Source organism: Sus scrofa, chromosome 3 (assembly GCF_054392235.1).
Source record: "Sus scrofa isolate SSC_HxYL_T2T_F1_AM1 chromosome 3, Sscrofa_HxYL_maternal_Yorkshire_Landrace_v2.0, whole genome shotgun sequence".
In the NCBI taxonomy this organism is placed as follows: Eukaryota; Metazoa; Chordata; class Mammalia; order Artiodactyla; family Suidae; genus Sus; species Sus scrofa.
The window spans coordinates 49296085-49317344 of record NC_139385.1 but is presented as its reverse complement, the minus strand read 5'-3'; positions in this window follow the sequence as shown (position 1 = coordinate 49317344).

Below are 21260 nucleotides of genomic sequence, written 5' to 3'. Positions count from 1 at the left end.
GCTGGGCTGCCTCCGGCTCCGTGGGCACTGCTGCTTGGCTGGTGGTCTCCGCAGCTGGAAACCAACTCCAAACGTCTTCTCCTTCGCGGAGAAGGCTGATGTGGCCTGAAGAAGCCCTGTGTGCACTGGCCCTAGCAACCCACCCCTAGCCAGCTCGGAAGGGCTCCACCTAGGCCCTAGCTCCGAAACGGCCAAAAACGCGCTTGTAGGAGCTGCATTCTGCAAAGGGAAACTGGGCTCGGGGAACAAACCTCAGCCCCCATGCGGCTTGGCTCAGGATTGCAGCGCTTGCCTAGTTCTCACCTAGCCCTCGGCTCCCCATAGGGCCAAGGAGGGGCTGGGCTGCCTCCGGCTCCGTGGGCACTGCTGCTTGGCTGGTGGTCTCCGCAGCTGGAAACCAACTCCAAACGTCTTCTCCTTCGCGGAGAAGGCTGATGTGGCCTGAAGAAGCCCTGTGTGCACTGGCCCTAGCAACCCACCCCTAGCCAGCTCGGGAGGGCCCCACCTAGGGCCTAGCTCCGAAACGGCCCAAAACGCGCTTGAAGGAGCTTCATTCTGCAAAGGGAAACTGGGCTCCGGGTACAAACCTCAGCCCCAATGCGGCTTGGCTCAGGATCTCAGCGCTTGCCTAGTTCTCTCCTAGACCTCGGCTCCCTATAGGGCCAAGGAGGGGCTGGGCTGCCTCGGGCTCCGTGGGCACTGCTGCTTGGCTGGTGGTCTCCGCAGCTGGAAACCAACTCCAAACGTCTTCTCCTTCGCGGAGAAGGCTGATGTGGACTGAAGAAACCCTGTGTGCACAGGCCCTCGCAACCCACACCTAGCCAGCTCAGGAGGGCTCCACTTAGGGCCTAGCTCCGAAACGGCCCAAAACTCGTTTGTTGGAGCTGCATTCTGCAAAGGGAAACTGGGCTCGGGGAACAAATCTCAGCCCCAATGCGGCTTGGCTCAGGATCCCAGCGCTTGCCTCGTTCTCACCTAGACCTCGGCTCCCCATAGGGCCAAGGAGGGGCTGGGCTGCCTCTGGCTCCGTGGGCACTGCTGCTTGGCTGGTGGTCTCCGCAGCTGGAAACCAACTCCAAACGTCTTCTCCTTCGCGGAGAAGGCTGATGTGGCCTGAAGAAGCCCTGTGTGCACTCTCCCTAGCAACCCACCCCTAGCCAGCTCGGGAGGGCCCCACCGAGGGCCTAGCTCCGAAACGGCCCAAAATGCACTTGTAGGAGCTGCATTCTGCAAAGGGAAACTGGGCTCGGGGAACAAACCTCAGCCCCAATGCGGCTTGGCTCAGGATCCCTGTGCTTGCCCAGTTCTCACCTAGCCCTCGGCTCCCCATATGTCCAAGTTGGGGCTGGGCTGCCTCCGGCTCCGTGGGCACTGCTGCTTGGCTGGTGGTCTCCGCAGCTGGAAACCAACTCCAAACGTCTTCTCCTTCGCGGAGAAGGCTGATGTGGCCTGAGGAAGCCCTGTGTGCACTGGCCCTAGCAACCCACCCCTGCCAGCTCGGGAGGGCCCCACCTAAGGCCTAGCTCCGAAACGGCCCAAACCGCGCTTGTTGGAGCTGCATTCTGCAAAGGGAAACTGGGCTCGGGGAACAAACCTCAGCCCCCATGCGGCTTGGCTCAGGATCCCAGCGCTTGCCTAGTTCTCACCTAGACCTCGGCTCCCCATAGGGCCAAGGAGGGGCTGGGCTGCCTCCGGCTCCGTGGGCACTGCTGCTTGGCTGGTGGTCTCCGCAGCTGGAAACCAACTCCAAACGTCTTCTCCTTCGCGGAGAAGGCTGATGTGGCCTGAAGAAGCCCTGTGTGCACTGGCCCTAGCAACCCACCCCTAGCCAGCTCGGGATGGCCCCAGGAAGGGCCTTGCTCCGAAATGCCCGAAAACGCGCTTGTAGGAGCTGCATTCTGCAAAGGGAAACTGGGCTCGGGGAACAAACCTCAGCCCCAATGCGGCTTGGCTCAGGATCCCAGCGCTTGCCTAGTTCTCACCTAGCCCTCGGCTCCCCATAGGGCCAAGGAGGGGCTGGGCTGCCTCGGGCTCCGTGGGCACTGCTGCTTGGCTGGTGGTCTCCGCAGCTGGAAACCAACTCCAAACGTCTTCTCCTTCGCGGAGAAGGCTGATGTGGCCTGAAGAAGCCCTGTGTGCACTGGCCCTAGCAACCAACCCCTAGCCAGCTCGGGAGGGCCCCACCTAGGGCCTAGCTCCGAAACGGCCCAAAACGCGCTTGAAGGAGCTGCATTCTGCAAAGGGAAACTGGGCTCGGGGAACAAACCTCAGCCCCCATGCGGCTTGGCTCAGGATCCCAGCGCTTGCCTAGTTCTCACCTAGCCCTCGGCTCCCCATAGGGCCAAGGAGGGGCTGGGCTGCCTCGGGTTCCGTGGGCACTGCTGCTTGGCTGGTGGTCTCCGCAGCTGGAAACCAACTCCAAACGTCTTCTCCTTCGCGGAGAAGGCTGATGTGGCCTGAAGAAGCCCTGTGTGCACTGGCCCTAGCAACCCACCCCTAGCCAGCTCGGGAGGGCCCCACCTAGGGCCTAGCTCCGAAACGGCCCAAAACGCGCTTGAAGGAGCTGCATTCTGCAAAGGGAAACTGGGTTCGGGGAACAAACCTCAGCCCCCATGCGGCTTGGCTCAGGATCGCAGCGCTTGCCTAGTTCTCTCCTAGCCTTCGGCTCCCCATAGGGCCAAGGAGGGGCTGGGCTGCCTCGGGTTCCGTGGGCACTGCTGCTTGGCTGGTGGTCTCCGCAGCTGGAAACCAACTCCAAACGTCTTCTCCTTCGCGGAGAAGGCTGATGTGACCTGAAGAAGCCCTGTGTGCACTGGCCCTAGCTACCCACCCCTAGCCAGCTCGGGAGGGACCCAGGTAGGGCCTTGCTCCGAAACGGCCCAAAACGCGCTTGAAGGAGCTGCATTCTGCAAAGGGAAACTGGGCTCGGGGAACAAACCTCGGCCCCAATGCGGCTTGGCTCAGGATCGCAGCGCTTGCCTAGTTCTCACCTAGGCCTAGACTCCCCATAGGGCCAAGGAGGGGCTTGGCTACCTCGGGCTCCGTGGGCACTGCTGCTTGGCTGGTGGTCTCCGCAGCTGGAAACCAACTCCAAACGTCTTCTCCTTCGCGGAGAAGGCTGATGTGGGCTGAAGAAGCCCTGTGTGCACTGGCCCTAGCAACCCACCCCTAGCCAGCTCGGGAGGGACCCAGGTAGGGCCTTGCTCCGAAACGGCCCAAAACGCGCTTGAAGGAGCTGCATTCTGCAAAGGGAAACTGGGCTCGGGGAACAAACCTCGGCCCCAATGCGGCTTGGCTCAGGATCGCAGCGCTTGCCTAGTTCTCACCTAGGCCTAGACTCCCCATAGGGCCAAGGAGGGGCTTGGCTACCTCGGGCTCCGTGGGCACTGCTGCTTGGCTGGTGGTCTCCGCAGCTGGAAACCAACTCCAAACGTCTTCTCCTTCGCGGAGAAGGCTGATGTGGGCTGAAGAAGCCCTGTGTGCACTAGCCCTAGCAACCCACCCCTAGCCAGCTCGGGAGGGCCCCACCTAGGGCCTAGCTCCGAAACGGCCCAAACCGCGCTTGTTGGAGCTGCATTCTGCAAAGGGAAACTGGGACGGGGAACAAACCTCAGCCCCCATGCGGCTTGGCTCAGGATCCCAGCACTTGCCTAGTTCTCACCTAGCCCTCGGCTCCCCATAGGGCCAAGGAGGGGCTGGGCTGCCTCGGGCTCCGTGGGCACTGCTGCTTGGCTGGTGGTCTCCGCAGCTGGAAACCAACTCCAAACGTCTTCTCCTTCGCGGAGAAGGCTGATGTGGCCTGAAGAAGCCCTGTGTGCACTGGCCCTAGCAACCCACACCTAGCCATCTCGGGAGGGTCCCAGGTAGGGCCTTGCTCCGAAACGGCCCAAAACGCGCTTGTAGGAGCTGCATTCTGAAAAGGGAAACTGGGCTCGGGGAACAAACCTCAGCCCCAATGCGGCTTGGCTCAGATTCGCAGCTCTTGCCTAGTTCTCACCTAGCCCTCGGCTCCCCATAGGGCCAAGGAGGGGCTGGGCTGCCTTGGGCTCCGTGGGCACTGCTGCTTGGCTGGTGGTCTCCGCAGCTGGAAACCAACTCCAAACCAGCTGGAAACCAACTCCAAACGTCTTCTCCTTCGTGGAGAAGGCTGATGTGGCCTGAAGAAGCCCTGTGTGCACTGGCCCTATCAACCCACCCCTAACCAGCTCGGGAGGGCCCCAGGTAGGGCCTTGCTCCGAAACGGCCCAAAACGCGCTTCCTATAGCTGCATTCTGCAAAGGGATACTGGGCTCGGGGAACAAACCTCAGCCCCAATGCGGCTTGGCTCAGGATCGCAGCGCTTGCCTAGTTCTCACCTAGCCCTCGGCTCCCCATAGGGCCAAGGAGGGGCTGGGCTGCCTTGGGCTCCGTGGGCACTGCTGCTTGGCTGGTGGTCTCCGCAGCTGGAAACCAACTCCAAACGTCTTCTCCTTCGCGGAGAAGGCTGATGTGGCCTGAAGAAGCCCTGTGTGCACTGGCCCTAGCAACCCACCCCTAGACAGCTCGGGAGGGCCCCACCTAGGGCCTAGCTCCAAAACGGCCCAAATCGCGGTTGAAGGAGCTTCATTCTGCAAAGGGAAACTGGGCTCGGGGTAAAAACCTCAGCCCCAATGCGGCTTGGCTCAGGATCTCAGCGCTTACCTAATTCTCACCTAGACCTCGGCTCCCTATAGGGCCAAGGAGGGGCTGGGCTGCCTCTGGCTCCGTGGGCACTGCTGCATGGCTGGTGGTCTCCGCAGCTGGAAACCAACTCCAAACGTCTTCTCCTTCGAGGAGAAGGCTGATGTGGCCTGAAGAAGCCCTGTGTGCACTGGCCCTAGCAACCCACCCCTAGCCAGCTCGGAAGGGCTCCACCTAGGCCCTAGCTCCGAAACGGCCCAAACCACGCTTGTAGGAGCTGCATTCTGCAAAGGGAAACTGGGCTCGGGGAACAAACCTCAGCCCCCATGCGGCTTGGCTCAGGATCGCAGCGCTTGCCTAGTTCTCACCTAGCCCTCGGCTCCCCATAGGGCCAAGGAGGGGCTGGGCTGCCTCGGGTTCCGTGGGCACTGCTGCTTGGCTGGTGGTCTCCGCAGCTGGAAACCAACTACAAACGTCTTCTCCTTCGCGGAGAAGGCTGATGTGACCTGAAGAAGCCCTGTGTGCACTGGCCCTAGCTACCCACCCCTAGCCAGCTCGGGAGGGCCCCACCTAGGGCCTAGCTCCGAAACGGCCCAAAACGCGCTTGTAGGAGCTGCATTCTGCAAAGGGAAACTGGGCTCGGGGAACAAACCTCAGCCCCAATGCGGCTTTGCTCAGGATCGCAGCGCTTGCCTAGTTCTCACCTAGCCCTCGGCTCCCCATAGGGCCAAGGAGGGGCTGGGCTGCCTTGGGCTCCGTGGGCACTGCTGCTTGGCTGGTGGTCTCCGCAGCTGGAAACCAACTCCAAACGTCTTCTCCTTCGAGGAGAAGGCTGATGTGGCCTGAAGAAGCCCTGTGTGCACTGGCCCTAGCAACCCACCCCTAGCCAGCTCGGAAGGGCTCCACCTAGGCCCTAGCTCCGAAACGGCCCAAACCACGCTTGTAGGAGCTGCATTCTGCAAAGGGAAACTGGGCTCGGGGAACAAACCTCAGCCCCCATGCGGCTTGGCTCAGGATCGCAGCGCTTGCCTAGTTCTCACCTAGCCCTCGGCTCCCCATAGGGCCAAGGAGGGGCTGGGCTGCCTCGGGTTCCGTGGGCACTGCTGCTTGGCTGGTGGTCTCCGCAGCTGGAAACCAACTACAAACGTCTTCTCCTTCGCGGAGAAGGCTGATGTGACCTGAAGAAGCCCTGTGTGCACTGGCCCTAGCTACCCACCCCTAGCCAGCTCGGGAGGGCCCCACCTAGGGCCTAGCTCCGAAACGGCCCAAAACGCGCTTGTAGGAGCTGCATTCTGCAAAGGGAAACTGGGCTCGGGGAACAAACCTCAGCCCCAATGCGGCTTGGCTCAGGATCGCAGCGCTTGCCTAGTTCTCACCTAGCCCTCGGCTCCCCATAGGGCCAAGGAGGGGCTGGGCTGCCTTGGGCTCCGTGGGCACTGCTGCTTGGCTGGTGGTCTCCGCAGCTGGAAACCAACTCCAAACGTCTTCTCCTTCGCGGAGAAGGCTGATGTGGCCTGAAGAAGCCCTGTGTGCACTGCCCCTAGCAACACACCCCTAGCCAGCTCGGGAGGGCCCCAGGTAGGGCCTTGCTCCGAAACGGCCCAAAACGCGCTTGTAGGAGCTGCATTCTGCAAAGGGAAACTGGGCTCGGGGAACAAACCTCAGCCCCAATGCGGCTTGGCTCAGGATCGCAGCGCTTGCCTAGTTCTCACCTAGGCCAGACTCCCCATAGGGCCAAGGAGGGGCTGGGCTGCCTCAAGCTCCGTGAACACTGCTGCTTGGCTGTTGGTCTCCGCAGCTGGAAACCAACTCCAAACGTCTACTCCTTCGCGGAGAAGGCTGATGTGGCCTGAAGAAGCCCTGTGTGCACTGGCCCTAGCAACCCACCCCTAGCCAGCTCGGGAGGGCCCCACCTAGGGTCTAGCTCCGAAACGGCCCAAACCGCGCTTGTTGGAGCTGCATTCTGCAAAGGGAAACTGGGCTCGGGGAACAAACCTCAGCCCCAATGCGGCTTGGCTCAGGATCCCAGCGCTTGCCTAGTTCTCACCTAGACCTCGGCTCCCCATAGGGCCAAGGAGGGGCTGGGCTGCCTCGGGCTCCGTGGGCACTGTTGCTTGGCTGGTGGTCTCCGCAGCTGGAAACCAACTCCAAACGTCTTCTCCTTCGCGGAGAATGCTGATGTGGGCTGAAGAAGCCCTGTGTGCACTGGCCCTAGCAACCCACCCCTAGCCAGCTCGGGATGGCCCCAGGTAGGGCCTAGCTCCGAAACGGCCCAAAACGCGCTTGTGTGACCTGCATTCTGCAAAAGGAAACTGGGCTCGGGGAACAAACCTCAGCCCCCATGCGGCTTGGCTCAGGATCGCAGCGCTTGCCTAGTTCTCACCTAGACCTCGGCTCCCCATAGGGCCAAGGAGGGGCTGGGCTGCCTCGGGCTCAGTGGGCACTGCTGCTTGGCTGGTGGTCTCCGCAGCTGGAAACCAACTCCAAACGTCTTCTCCTTCGCGGAGAAGGCTGATGTGGGCTGAAGAAGCCCTGTGTGCACTGGCCCTAGCAACCCACCCCTAGCCAGCTCGGGATGGCCCCAGGTAGGGCCTTGCTCCGAAATGGCCCAAATCGCGCTTGTAGGAGCTGCATTCTGCAAAGGGAAACTGGGCTCGGGGAACAAACCTCAGCCCCAATGCGGCTTGGCTCAGGATCCCAGCGCTTGCCTAGTTCTCACCTAGGCCTCGGCTCCCCATAGGGCCAAGGAGGGGCTGGGCTGCCTCGGGCTCCATGGGCACTGCTGCTTGGCTGGTGGTCTCCGCAGCTGGAAACCAACTCCAAACGTCTTCTCCTTCGCGGAGAAGGCTGATGTGGCCTGAAGAAGCCCTGTGTGCACTGGCCCTAGCAACCCACCCATAGCCAGCTCGGGATGGCCCCAGGTAGGGCGTAGCTCCGAAACGGCCCAAAACGCGCTTGAAGGAGCTGCATTCTGCAAAGGGAAACTGGTCTCGGGGAACAAACCTCAGCCCCAATGCGGCTTGGCTCAGGATCTCAGCGCTTGCCTAGTTCTCACCTAGACCTCGGCTCCCTATAGGGCCAAGGAGGGGCTGGCATGCCTCGGGCTTCGTGGGCACTGCTGCTTGGCTGGTGGTCTCCGCAGCTGGAAACCAACTCCAAACCTCTTCTCCTTCGCGGAGAAGGCTGATGTGGGCTGAAGAAGCCCTGTGTGCACTGGCCCTAGCAACCCACCCCTAGCCAGCTCGGAAGGGCTCCACCTAGGGCCTAGCTCCGAAACGGCCCAAAACGCGCTTGTGTGAGCTGCATTCTGCAAAGGGAAACTGGGCTCGGGGAACAAACCTCAGCCCCCATGCGGCTTGGCTCAGGATTGCAGCGCTTGCCTAGTTCTCACCTAGCCCTCGGCTCCCCATAGGGCCAAGGAGGGGCTGGGCTGCCTCCGGCTCCGTGGGCACTGCTGCTTGGCTGGTGGTCTCCGCAGCTGGAAACCAACTCCAAACGTCTTCTCCTTCGCGGAGAAGGCTGATGTGGCCTGAAGAAGCCCTGTGTGCACTGGCCCTAGCAACCCACCCCTAGCCAGCTCGGGAGGGCCCCACCTAGGGCCTAGCTCCAAAACGGCCCAAATCGCGGTTGAAGGAGCTTCATTCTGCAAAGGGAAACTGGGCTCGGGGTACAAACCTCAGCCCCAATGCGGCTTGGCTCAGGATCTCAGCGCTTGCCTAATTCTCACCTAGACCTCGGCTCCCTATAGGGCCAAGGAGGGGCTGGGCTGCCTCTGGCTCCGTGGGCACTGCTGCTTGGCTGGTGGTCTCCGCAGCTGGAAACCAACTCCAAACGTCTTCTCCTTCGCGGAGAAGGCTGATGTGGCCTGAAGAAGCCCTGTGTGCACTGGCCCTAGCAACCCACCCCTAGCCAGCTCGGAAGGGCTCCACCTAGGCCCTAGCTCCGAAACGGCCAAAAACGCGCTTGTAGGAGCTGCATTCTGCAAAGGGAAACTGGGCTCGGGGAACAAACCTCAGCCCCCATGCGGCTTGGCTCAGGATTGCAGCGCTTGCCTAGTTCTCACCTAGCCCTCGGCTCCCCATAGGGCCAAGGAGGGGCTGGGCTGCCTCCGGCTCCGTGGGCACTGCTGCTTGGCTGGTGGTCTCCGCAGCTGGAAACCAACTCCAAACGTCTTCTCCTTCGCGGAGAAGGCTGATGTGGCCTGAAGAAGCCCTGTGTGCACTGGCCCTAGCAACCCACCCCTAGCCAGCTCGGGAGGGCCCCACCTAGGGCCTAGCTCCGAAACGGCCCAAAACGCGCTTGAAGGAGCTTCATTCTGCAAAGGGAAACTGGGCTCCGGGTACAAACCTCAGCCCCAATGCGGCTTGGCTCAGGATCTCAGCGCTTGCCTAGTTCTCTCCTAGACCTCGGCTCCCTATAGGGCCAAGGAGGGGCTGGGCTGCCTCGGGCTCCGTGGGCACTGCTGCTTGGCTGGTGGTCTCCGCAGCTGGAAACCAACTCCAAACGTCTTCTCCTTCGCGGAGAAGGCTGATGTGGACTGAAGAAACCCTGTGTGCACAGGCCCTCCCAACCCACACCTAGCCAGCTCAGGAGGGCTCCACTTAGGGCCTAGCTCCGAAACGGCCCAAAACTCGTTTGTTGGAGCTGCATTCTGCAAAGGGAAACTGGGCTCGGGGAACAAATCTCAGCCCCAATGCGGCTTGGCTCAGGATCCCAGCGCTTGCCTCGTTCTCACCTAGACCTCGGCTCCTCATAGGGCCAAGGAGGGGCTGGGCTGCCTCTGGCTCCGTGGGCACTGCTGCTTGGCTGGTGGTCTCCGCAGCTGGAAACCAACTCCAAACGTCTTCTCCTTCGCGGAGAAGGCTGATGTGGCCTGAAGAAGCCCTGTGTGCACTCTCCCTAGCAACCCACCCCTAGCCAGCTCGGGAGGGCCCCACCGAGGGCCTAGCTCCGAAACGGCCCAAAATGCACTTGTAGGAGCTGCATTCTGCAAAGGGAAACTGGGCTCGGGGAACAAACCTCAGCCCCAATGCGGCTTGGCTCAGGATCCCTGTGCTTGCCCAGTTCTCACCTAGCCCTCGGCTCCCCATATGTCCAAGTTGGGGCTGGGCTGCCTCCGGCTCCGTGGGCACTGCTGCTTGGCTGGTGGTCTCCGCAGCTGGAAACCAACTCCAAACGTCTTCTCCTTCGCGGAGAAGGCTGATGTGGCCTGAGGAAGCCCTGTGTGCACTGGCCCTAGCAACCCACCCCTGCCAGCTCGGGAGGGCCCCACCTAAGGCCTAGCTCCGAAACGGCCCAAACCGCGCTTGTTGGAGCTGCATTCTGCAAAGGGAAACTGGGCTCGGGGAACAAACCTCAGCCCCCATGCGGCTTGGCTCAGGATCCCAGCGCTTGCCTAGTTCTCACCTAGACCTCGGCTCCCCATAGGGCCAAGGAGGGGCTGGGCTGCCTCCGGCTCCGTGGGCACTGCTGCTTGGCTGGTGGTCTCCGCAGCTGGAAACCAACTCCAAACGTCTTCTCCTTCGCGGAGAAGGCTGATGTGGCCTGAAGAAGCCCTGTGTGCACTGGCCCTAGCAACCCACCCCTAGCCAGCTCGGGAGGGCCCCACCTAGGGCCTAGCTCCCAAACGGCCCAAAACGCGCTTGAAGGAGCTTCATTCTGCAAAGGGAAACTGGGCTCCGGGTACAAACCTCAGCCCCAATGCGGCTTGGCTCAGGATCTCAGCGCTTGCCTAGTTCTCACCTAGACCTCGGCTCCCTATAGGGCCAAGGAGGGGCTGGGCTGCCTCGGGCTCCGTGGGCACTGCTGCTTGGCTGGTGGTCTCCGCAGCTGGAAACCAACTCCAAACGTCTTCTCCTTCGCGGAGAAGGCTGATGTGGACTGAAGAAACCCTGTGTGCACAGGCCGTCGCAACCCACACCTAGCCAGCTCAGGAGGGCTCCACTTAGGGCCTAGCTCCGAAACGGCCCAAAACTCGTTTGTTGGAGCTGCATTCTGCAAAGGGAAACTGGGCTCGGGGAACAAATCTCAGCCCCAATGCGGCTTGGCTCAGGATCCCAGCGCTTGCCTAGTTCTCACCTAGACCTCGGCTCCCCATAGGGCCAAGGAGGGGCTGGGCTGCCTCGGGCTCCGTGGGCACTGCTGCTTGGCTGGTGGTCTCCGCAGCAGGAAACCAACTCCAAACGTCTTCTCCTTCGTGGAGAAGGCTGATGTGGCCTGAAGAAGCCCTGTGTGCACTCTCCCTAGCAACCCACACCTAGCCAGCTCGGGAGGGCCCCAGGTAGGGCCTTGCTCCGAAGCGGCCCAAAATGCACTTGTAGGAGCTGCATTCTGCAAAGGGAAACTGGGCTCGGGGAACAAACCTCAGCCCCCATGCGGCTTGGCTCAGGATCCCTGTGCTTGCCTAGTTCTCACCTAGACCTCGGCTCCCCATATGTCCAAGTTGGGGCTGGGCTGCCTCCGGCTCGGTGGGCACTGCTGCTTGGCTGGTGGTCTCCGCAGCTGGAAACCAACTCCAAACGTCTTCTCCTTCGCGGAGAAGGCTGATGTGGCCTGAAGAAGCCCTGTGTGCACTGGCCCTAGCAACCCACCCCTAGCCAGCTCGGGAGGGCCCCACCTAGGGCCTAGCTCCGAAACGGCCCAAACCGCGCTTGTTGGAGCTGCATTCTGCAAAGGGAAACTGGGCTCGGGGAACAAACCTCAGCCCCAATGCGGCTTGGCTCAGGATCCCAGCGCTTGCCTAGTTCTCACCTAGACCTCGGCTCCCCATAGGGCCAAGGAGGGGCTGGGCTGCCTCGGGCTCCGTGGGCACTGCTGCTTGGCTGGTGGTCTCCGCAGCTGGAAACCAACTCCAAACGTCTTCTCCTTCGCGGAGAATGCTGATGTGGGCTGAAGAAGCCCTGTGTGCACTGGCCCTAGCAACCCACCCCTAGCCAGCTCGGGATGGCCCCAGGTAGGGCCTTGCTCCGAAATGGCCCAAATCGCGCTTGTAGGAGCTGCATTCTGCAAAGGGAAACTGGGCTCGGGGAACAAACCTCAGCCCCAATGCGGCTTGGCTCAGGATCCCAGCGCTTGCCTAGTTCTCACCTAGGCCTCGGCTCCCCATAGGGCCAAGGAGGGGCTGGGCTGCCTCGGGCTCCATGGGCACTGCTGCTTGGCTGGTGGTCTCCGCAGCTGGAAACCAACTCCAAACGTCTTCTCCTTCGCGAAGAAGGCTGATGTGGCCTGAAGAAGCCCTGTGTGCACTGGCCCTAGCAACCCACCCATAGCCAGCTCGGGAGGGCCCCACCGAGGGCCTAGCTCCGAAACGGCCCAAAACGCGCTTGAAGGAGCTGCATTCTGCAAAGGGAAACTGGGCTCGGGGAACAAACCTCAGCCCCAATGCGGCTTGGCTCAGGATCTCAGCGCTTGCCTAGTTCTCACCTAGACCTCGGATCCCTATAGGGCCAAGGAGGGGCTGGGATGCCTCGGGCTCCGTGGGCACTGCTGCTTGGCTGGTGGTCTCCGCAGCTGGAAACCAACTCCAAACGTCTTCTCCTTCGCGGAGAAGGCTGATGTGGGCTGAAGAAGCCCTGTGTGCACTGGCCCTAGCAACCCACCCCTAGCCAGCTCGGAAGGGCTCCACCTACGGCCCAGCTCCGAAACGGCCCAAAACGCGCTTGTGTGAGCTGCATTCTGCAAAGGGAAACTGGGCTCGGGGAACAAACCTCAGCCCCCATGCGGCTTGGCTCAGGATCCCAGCGCTTGCCTAGTTCTCACCTAGGCCTCGGCTCCCCATAGGGCCAAGGAGGGGTTGGGGTGCCTCGGGCTCCGTGGGCACTGCTGCTTGGCTGGTCGTCTCCGCAGCTGGAAACCAACTCCAAACGTCTTCTCCTTCGCGGAGAAGGCTGATGTGGCCTGAAGAAGCCCTGTGTGCACTGGCCCTAGCAACCCACCCCTAGCCAGCTCGGGAGGGCCCCACCTAGGGCCTAGCTCCAAAAGGGCCCAAAACGCGGTTGAAGGAGCTTCATTCTGCAAAGGGAAACTGGGCTCGGGGTACAAACCTCAGCCCCAATGCGGCTTGGCTCAGGATCCCAGCGCTTGCCTAGTTCTCACCTAGACCTCGGCTCCCTATAGGGCCAAGGAGGGGCTGGGCTGCCTCGGGCTCCGTGGGCACTGCTGCTTGGCTGGTGGTCTCCGCAGCTGGAAACCAACTCCAAACGTCTTCTCCTTCGAGGAGAAGGCTGATGTGGCCTGAAGAAGCCCTGTGTGTACTGGCCCTAGCAACCCACCCCTAGCCAGCTCGAGAGGGCCCCACCTAGTGCCTAGCTCCGAAACCGCCCAAAACGCGCTTGTAGGAGCTGCATTCTGCAAAGGGAAACTGGGCTCGGGGAACAAACCTCAGCCCCAATGCGGCTTGGCTCAGGATCCCAGCGCTTGCCTAGTTCTCACCTAGCCCTCGGCTCCCCTTAGGGCCAAGGAGGGGCTGGGCTGCCTCGGGCTCCGTGGGCACTGCTGCTTGGCTGGTGGTCTCCGCAGCTGGAAACCAACTCCAAACGTCTTCTCCTTCGCGGAGAAGGCTGATGTGGCCTGAAGAAGCCCTGTGTGCACTCCCCTAGCAAACGACCCCTAGCCAGCTCGGGAGGGCCCCACCTAGGGCCTAGTTCCGAAACGGCCCAAAACGTGCTTGTAGGAGCTGCATTCTGCAAAGGGAAACTGGGCTCTGGGAACAAACCTCAGCCCCAATGCGGCTTGGCTCAGGATCGCAGCGCTTGCCTAGTTCTCACCTAGCCTTTGGCTCCCCAAAGAGCCAAGGAGTGTCTGGGCTGCCTCTGGCTCCGTGGGCACTGCTGCATGGCTGGTGGTCTCCGCAGCTGGAATCCCACTCCAAACGTCTTCTCTTTCAAGGAGAAGGCTGATGTTGCAAAGAAAGGCCTAGTTTTAACTGGCCCTATCAACCCAAGCTTAGCCTAGATCTAGGGAAGGACGCACCTAGGGGCAATCTCGAAACAGCATAACATGCGCTTCTAGGAGCTGCATTCTGCAAAGGGAAACTGGGCTCGGGGAACAAACCTAAGCCCCAATGCGGCTTGGCTCAGGATCGCAGCGCTTGCCTAGTTCTCACCTAGCCCTCGGCTACCCATAGGGCCAAGAAGAGTCTGGGCTGCCTCTGGCTCCGTGGGCACTGCTGCTTGGCTGGTGGTCTCCGCAGCTGGAATCCAACTCCAAACGTCTTCTCTTTCAAGGAGAAGGCTGATGTTGCAAAGAAAGGCCTAGTTTTAACTGGCCCTATCAACCCAAGCTTAGCCTAGATCTAGGGAAGGACGCACCTAGGGGCAATCTCGAAGCAGCATAACATGCGCTTCTAGGAGCTGCATTCTGCAAAGGGAAACTGGGCTCGGGGAACAAACCTCAGCCCCAATGCGGCTTGGCTCAGGATCGCAGCGCTTGCCTAGTTCTCACCTAGCCCTCGGCTACCCATAGGGCCAAGAAGGGGCTGGGCTGCCTCGGGCTCCGTGGGCACTGCTGCTTGGCTGGTGGTCTCCGCAGCTGGAAACCAACTCCAAACGTCTTCTCCTTCGCGGAGAAGGCTGATGTGGCCTGAAGAAGCCCTGTGTGCACTGGCCCTAGCAACCCACCCCTAGCCAGCTCGGGAGGGCCCCACCTAGGGCCTAGCTCCGAAACGGCCCCAAATGCGCTTGTAGGAGCTGCATTCTGCAAGGGGAAACTGGGCTCGGGGAACAAACCTCAGCCCCAATGCGGCTTGGCTCAGGATCGCAGCGCTTGCCTAGTTCTCACCTAGCCCTCGGCTCCCCATAGGGCCAAGGAGGGGCTGGGCTGCCTCGGGCTCCGTGGGCACTGCAGCATGGTTGGTGGCCTCCGCAGCTGGAAAACAACTCCAAACGTCTTCTCCTTCGCGGAGAAGGCTGATGTGGCCTGAAGAAGCCCTGTGTGCACTGGCCCTAGCAACCCACCCCTAGCCAGCTCGGGAGGGCCCCACCTAGGGCCTAGCTCCGAAACAGCCCAAAACGCGCTTGAAGGAGCTGCATTCTGCAAAGGGAAACTGGGCTCGGGGAACAAACCTCAGCCCCAATGCGGCTTGGCTCAGGATCGCAGCGCTTGCCTAGTTCTCACCTAGGCCAGACTCCCCATAGGGCCAAGGAGGGGCTGGGCTGCCTCAAGCTCCGTGAGCACTGCTGCTTGGCTGGTGGTCTCCGCAGCTGGAAACCAACTCCAAACGTCTTCTCCTTCGCGGAGAAGGCTGATGTGGCCTGAAGAAGCCCTGTGTGCACTGGCCCTAGCAACCCACCCCTAGCCAGCTCGGGAGGGCCCCACCTAGGGCCTAGCTCCGAAACGGCCCAAACCGCGCTTGTTGGAGCTACATTCTGCAAAGGGAAACTGGGCTCGGGGAACAAACCTCAGCCCCAATGCGGCTTGGCTCAGGATCCCAGCGCTTGCCTAGTTCTCACCTAGCCCTCGGCTCCCCATAGGGCCAAGGAGGGGCTGGGCTGCCTCGGGCTCCGTGGGCACTGCTGCTTGGCTGGTGGTCTCCGCAGCTTTAAACCAACTCCAAACGTCTTCTCCTTCGCGGAGAATGCTGATGTGGCCTGAAGAAGCCCTGTGTGCACTGGCCCTAGCAACCCACCCCTAGCCAGCTCGGGATGGCCCCAGGTAGGGCCTAGCTCCGAAACGGCCCAAAACGCGCTTGTAGGAGCTGCATTCTGCAAAGGGAAACTGGGCTCGGGGAACAAACCTCAGCCCCAATGCGGCTTGGCTCAGGATCCCAGCGCTTGCCTAGTTCTCACCTAGCCCTCGGCTCCCCATAGGGCCAAGGAGGGGCTGGGCTGCCTCGGGCTCCGTGGGCACTGCTGCTTGGCTGGTGGTCTCCGCAGCTCGAAACCAACTCCAAACGTCTTCTCCTTCGCGGAGAAGGCTGATGTGGCCTGAAGAAGCCCTGTGTGCACTGCCCCTAGCAACCCACCCCTAGCCAGCTCGGAAGGGCTCCACCTAGGGCCTAGCTCCGAAACGGCCCAAAACGCTCTTGTGTGAGCTGCATTCTGCAAAGGGAAACTGGGCTCGGGGAACAAACCTCAGCCCCCATGCGGCTTGGCTCAGGATCCCAGCGCTTGCCTAGTTCTCACCTAGAACTCGGCTCCCCATAGGGCCAAGGAAGGGCTGGGCTGCCTCGGGCTCAGTGGGCACTGCTGCTTGGCTGGTGGTCTCCGCAGCTGGAAACCAACTCCAAACGTCTTCTCCTTCGCGGAGAAGGCTGATGTGGGCTGAAGAAGCCCTGTGTGCACTGGCCCTAGCAACCCACCCCTAGCCAGCTCGGGATGGCCCCAGATAGGGCCTTGCTCCGAAATGGCCCAAATCGCGCTTGTAGGAGCTGCATTCTGCAAAGGGAAACTGGGCTCGTCGAACAAACCTCAGCCCCAATGCGGCTTGGCTCAGGATCCCAGCGCTTGCCTAGTTCTCACCTAGGCCTCGGCTCCCCATAGGGCCAAGGAGGGGCTGGGCTGCCTCGGGCTCCATGGGCAGTGCTGCTTGGCTGGTGGTCTCCGCAGCTGGAAACCAACTCCAAACGTCTTCTCCTTCGCGGAGAAGGCTGATGTGGGCTGAAGAAGCCCTGTGTGCACTGGCCCTAGCAACCCACCCAAACCAGCTCGGGAGGGCCCCACCGAGGGCCTAGCTCCGAAACGGCCCAAAACGCGCTTGAAGGAGCTGCATTCTGCAAAGGGAAACTGGGCTCAGGGAACAAACCTCAGCCCCAATGCGGCTTGGCTCAGGATCTCAGCGCTTGCCTAGTTCTCACCTAGACCTCGGCTCCCTATAGGGCCAAGGAGGGGCTGGGCTGCCTCGGGCTCCGTGGGCACTGCTGCTTGCCTGGTGGTCTCCGCAGCTGGAAACCAACTCCAAACGTCTTCTCCTTCGCGGAGAAGGCTGATGTGGGCTGAAGAAGCCCTGTGTGCACTGGCCCTAGCAACCCACCCCTAGCCAGCTCGGGAGGGTCCCAGGTAGGGCCTTGCTCCGAAACGGCCCAAAACGCGCTTGTAGGAGCTGCATTCTGAAAAGGGAAACTGGGCTCGGGGAACAAACCTCAGCCCCAATGCGGCTTGGCTCAGGATCGCAGCGCTTGCCTAGTTCTCACCTAGCCCTCGGCTCCCCATAGGGCCAAGGAGGGGCTGGGCTGCCTTGGGCTCCGAGGGCACTGCTGCTTGGCTGGTGGTCTCCGCAGCTGGAAACCAACTCCAAACCAGCTGGAAACCAACTCCAAACGTCTTCTCCTTCGCGGAGAAGGCTGATGTGGGCTGAAGAAGCCCTGTGTGCACTGACCCTATCAACCCACCCCTAGCCAGCTCGGGAGGGCCCCAGGTAGGGCCTTGCTCCGAAACGGCCCAAAACGCGCTTCCTTTAGCTGCATTCTGCAAAGGGAAACTGGGCTCGGGGAACAAACCTCAGCCCCCATGCGGCTTGGCTCAGGATCGCAGCGCTTGCCTAGTTCTCACCTAGACCTCGGCTCCCCATAGGGCCAAGGAGGGGCTGGGCTGCCTCGGGTTCCGTGGGCACTGCTGCTTGGCTGGTGGTCTCCGCAGCTGGAAACCAACTCCAAACCTCTTCTCCTTCGCGGAGAAGGCTGATGTGGCCTGAAGAAACCCTGTGTGCACTGGCCCTAGCAACCCACCCCTAGCCAGAGCGCGAGGGACCCACCTAGGGCCTAGCTCCGAAACGGCCCAAAACGCGCTTGTTGGAGCTGCATTCTGCAATGGGAAACTGGGCTCCGGGAACAAACCTCAGCCCCAATGCGGCTTGGCTCAGGATCCCAGCGCTTGCCTAGTTCTCACCTAGACCTCGGCTCCCCATAGGGCCCAGGAGGGTCTGGGCTGCCTCTGGCTCCGTGGGCACTGCTGCTTGGCTGGTGGTCTCCGCAGCTGGAAACCAACTGCAAACGTCTTCTCCTTCGTGGAGAAGGCTGATGTGGCCTGAAGAAGCCCTGTGTGCACTGGCCCTAGCAACCCACCCCTAGCCAGCTCGGGAGGGACCCAGGTAGGGCCTAGCTCCGAAACGGCCCAAAACGCACTTGTAAGAGCTGCATTCTGCAAAGGGAAACTGGGCTCGGGGAACAAACCTCAGCCCCAATGCGGCTTGGCTCAGGATCCCAGCGCTTGCCTAGTTCTCACCTAGACCTCGGCTCCACATAGGGCCAAGGAAGGGCTGGGCTGCCTCGGGCTCCGTGGGCACTGCTGCTTGGCTGGTGGTCTCCGCAGCTGGAAACCAACTCCAAACGTCTTCTCCTTCGCGGAGAAGGCTGATGTGGCCTGAAGAAGCCCTGTGTGCACTGGCCCTAGCAACCCACCCCCAGCCAGCTCGGGATGGCCCCAGGAAGGGCCTTGCTCCGAAATGCCCGAAAACGCGCTTGTAGGAGCTGCATTCTGCAAAGGGAAACTGGGCTCGGGGAACAAACCTCAGCCCCAATGCGGCTTGGCTCAGGATCGCAGCGCTTGCCTAGTTCTCACCTAGCCCTCGGCTCCCCATAGGGCCAAGGAGGGGCTGGGCTGCCTCGGGCTCCGTGGGCACTGCTGCTTGGCTGGTGGTCTCCGCAGCTGGAAACCAACTCCAAACGTCTTCTCCTTCGCGGAGAAGGCTGATGTGGCCTGAAGAAGCCCTGTGTGCACTGGCCCTAGCAACCCACCCGTAGCCAGCTCGGGAGGGCCCCACCTAGGGCCTAGCTCCGAAACGGCCCAAAACGCGCTTGAAGGAGCTGCATTCTGCAAAGGGAAACTGGGCTCGGGGAACAAACCTCAGCCCCCATGCGGTTTGGCTCAGGATCCCAGCGCTTGCCTAGTTCTCACCTAGCCCTCGGCTCCCCATAGGGCCAAGGAGGGGCTGGGCTGCCTCGGGTTCCGTGGGCACTGCTGCTTGGCTGGTGGTCTCCGCAGCTGGAAACCAACTCCAAACGTCTTCTCCTTCGCGGAGAAGGCTGATGTGGCCTGAAGAAGCCCTGTGTGCACTGGCCCTAGCAACCCACCCCTAGCCAGCTCGGGAGGGCCCCACCTAGGGCCTACCTCCGAAACGGCCCAAAACGCGCTTGAAGGAGCTGCATTCTGCAAAGGGAAACTGGGTTCGGGGAACAAACCTCAGCCCCCATGCGGCTTGGCTCAGGATCGCAGCGCTTGCCTAGTTCTCACCTAGCCCTCGGCTCCCCATAGGGCCAAGGAGGGGCTGGGCTGCCTCGGGTTCCGTGGGCACTGCTGCTTGGCTGGTGGTCTCCGCAGCTGGAAACCAACTCCAAACGTCTTCTCCTTCGCGGAGAAGGCTGATGTGACCTGAAGAAGCCCTGTGTGCACTGGCCCTAGCTACCCACCCCTAGCCAGCTCGGGAGGGCCCCACCTAGGGCCTAGCTCCGAAACGGCCCAAAACGCGCTTGTAGGAGCTGCATTCTGCAAAGGGAAACTGGGCTCCGGGAACAAACCTCAGCCCCAATGCGGCTTGGCTCAGGATCCCAGCGCTTGCCTAGTTCTCACCTAGCCCTCGGCTCCCCATAGGGCCAAGGAGGGGCTTGGCTACCTCGGGCTCCGTGGGCACTGCTGCTTGGCTGGTGGTCTCCGCAGCTGGAAACGAACTCCAAACGTCTTCTCCTTCGCGGAGAAGGCTGATGTGGGCTGAAGAAGCCCTGTGTGCACTAGCCCTAGCAACCCACCCCTAGCCAGCTCGGGAGGGCCCCACCTAGGGCCTAGCTCCGAAACGGCCCAAACCGCGCTTGTTGGAGCTGCATTCTGCAAAGGGAAACTGGGACGGGGAACAAACCTCAGCCCCCATGCGGCTTGGCTCAGGATCCCAGCGCTTGCCTAGTTCTCACCTAGGCCTCGACTCCCCATAGGGCCAAGGAGGGGCTGGGCTGCCTCGGGTTCCGTGGGCACTGCTGCTTGGCTGGTGGTCTCCGCAGCTGGAAACCAACTCCAAACGTCTTCTCCTTCGCGGAGAAGGCTGATGTGGCCTGAAGAAGCCCTGTGTGCACTGGCCCTAGCAACCCACCCCTAGCCAGCTCGGGAGGGACCCAGGTAGGGCCTTGCTCCGAAACGGCCCAAAACGCGCTTGAAGGAGCTGCATTCTGCAAAGGGAAACTGGGCTCGGGGAACAAACCTCGGCCCCAATGCGGCTTGGCTCAGGATCGCAGCGCTTGCCTAGTTCTCACCTAGCCCTCGGCTCCCCATAGGGCCAAGGAGGGGCTTGGCTACCTCGGGCTCCGTGGGCACTGCTGCTTGGCTGGTGGTCTCCGCAGCTGGAAACCAACTCCAAACGTCTTCTCCTTCGAGGAGAAGGCTGATGTGGGCTGAAGAAGCCCTGTGTGCACTAGCCCTAGCAACCCACCCCTAGCCAGCTCGGGAGGGCCCCACCTAGGGCCTAGCTCCGAAACGGCCCAAACCGCGCTTGTTGGAGCTGCATTCTGCAAAGGGAAACTGGGACGGGGAACAAACCTCAGCCCCCATGCGGCTTGGCTCAGGATCCCAGCGCTTGCCTAGTTCTCACCTAGCCCTCGGCTCCCCATAGGGCCAAGGAGGGGCTGGGCTGCCTCGGGTTCCGTGGGCACTGCTGCTTGGCTGGTGGTCTCCACAGCTGGAAACCAACTCCAAACGTCTTCTCCTTCGCGGAGAAGGCTGATGTGGCCTGAAGAAGCCCTGTGTGCACTGGCCCTAGCAACCCACCCCTAGCCAGCTCGTGAGGGTCCCAGGTAGGGCCTTGCTCCGAAACGGCCCCAAACGCGCTTGTAGGAGCTGCATTCTGAAAAGGGAAACTGGGCTCGGGGAACAAACCTCAGCCCCAATGCGGCTTGGCTCAGATTCGCAGCTCTTGCCTAGTTCTCACCTAGCCCTCGGCTCCCCATAGGGCCAAGGAGGGGCTGGGCTGCCTTGGGCTCCGTGGGCACTGCTGCTTGGCTGGTGGTCTCCGCAGCTGGAAACCAACTCCAAACCAGCTGGAAACCAACTCCAAACGTCTTCTCCTTCGTGGAGAAGGCTGATGTGGCCTGAAGAAGCCCTGTGTGCACTGGCCCTATCAACCCACCCCTAGCCAGCTCGGGAGGGCCCCAGGTAGGGCCTTGCTCCGAAACGGCCCAAAACACGCTTCCTTTAGCTGCATTCTGCAAAGGGAAACTGGGCTCGGGGAACAAACCTCAGCCCCAATGCGGCTTGGCTCAGGATCTCAGCGCTTGCCTAGTTCTCACCTAGCCCTCGGCTCCCCATAGGGCCAAGGAGGGGCTGGGCTGCCTTGGGCTCCGTGGGCACTGCTGCTTGGCTGGTGGTCTCCGCAGCTGTAAACCAACTCCAAACGTCTTCTCCTTCGCGGAGAAGGCTGATGTGGCCTGAAGAAGCCCTGTGTGCACTGCCCCTAGCAACCCACCCCTAGCCAGCTCGGGAGGGCCCCAGGTAGGGCCTTGCTCCGAAACGGCCCAAAACGCGCTTTTAGGAGCTGCATTCTGCAAAGGGAAACTGGGCTCGGGGAACAAACCCCAGCCCCAATGCGGCTTGGCTCAGGATCGCAGCGCTTGCCTAGTTCTCACCTAGGCCAGACTCCCCATAGGGCCAAGGAGGGGCTGGGCTGCCTCAAGCTCCGTGAGCACTGCT